The following is a 1,269-nucleotide window of genomic DNA, read 5'->3' as shown; positions in this document are numbered from 1 at the left end:
AAAAAAAATTAAAAAAAATAAAAAAATGACAAGCAACTTAGGTGAACCTTGTCCTGAAAGATCTTCAAGTCTAATACAAATTACAGAATGATTTTATATTCATGGTGAAGATGATAAGCACTTTGGTACCCAAGCAACATAAGGTGGATTTAAGGGACTGGAAGTCTAATTAAAAAAACTAAGGCTTAAGTAGATGATGGAAGCAGAAAGAAGATAAAATGGACAAAAGGACAGTGCATGCTGTCAGATGGGAAATGTAGACAAAGATAGGGTGTTTTCCAGAAGGAATAGCATGAGAAACCACCAAAAGTAGCAGAGCATAATGCACCCCAGGAAAGCATAACTACACGTGCAACATCGTGTGATAATTGCAGATTAGAGTGGTAAAAAAATATATAGTGAGATATTGACATCAGTTAATTCTGTGTGTTGCCTCAAGGATAGGCCAGCGTTTAAGGTGGGACTCTAATCATCTAACTGGTCCCAGTAGGAACTGGATTACAATCAGGTCTCCACGGCACAACAGAGAGAAGCGGGGGAAACTGCAGCAGGCCAACGAGAAGGCAAGTTCCCAGAGATCTACCTGTACCAATTTATTACTGAGTTTAGGAATGCAAGCGAATGTAGTATGCATAGGATCCATACTGACCATTGTTTAATTAAATGCAGGCTGGAGCATACTTCTATAATTCAGGCCTTCAATAGTGATCTGCAACTTAACTGAAAAGGAATCACTAAGTCTCAGTTGCTCACGGCAGCTGGCTTCAAGCAAGCCCAGCTGGGCCACTGACTCACACAGCCATGACAGTGAGCAGCATCCAGGAAGCTGTCCCTGTACCTGGCTTCTATTTTCCACCCATGAATATCATCTGACCACTTTGCAGTCCCAGAGTATTTTGAAGCAATTTTGATTTGAGGGCTGCCTGATTCTAAAGTCATGAATAGAAAATAAGCCAAGTAAGAACTTCAAATTTGCTGCAATTTTGTCTTTTGACACCATCTTGGTTATTTTCAGTACAGAAATGAATATGAATGAACCAGCAGAACACAACCCCTAGAACTGTGTAACTGGGAAAGATAAAAAGACTCTTCTCACCAAGATAACCAGCCTGACAATTTCTTCTTGTGTTCTCCATAAAATTTCTTGCTGTTATTTAGCTACAGAACATTAAATTAACTCACTATTCTGATCTTTCCTGTACAAAAGTTTTTTTCTAGGGAAACCAGGGTCATTCTCACTGTTTAATTCAACTTAACCCTAGCCCTAAC

The sequence above is a fragment of the Octodon degus genome, unplaced genomic scaffold (genome assembly GCF_000260255.1).
Source record: "Octodon degus isolate 3935 unplaced genomic scaffold, OctDeg1.0 scaffold00614, whole genome shotgun sequence".
Lineage (NCBI taxonomy): Eukaryota > Metazoa > Chordata > Mammalia > Rodentia > Octodontidae > Octodon > Octodon degus.
Note: the sequence above shows the minus strand (reverse complement) of the source record.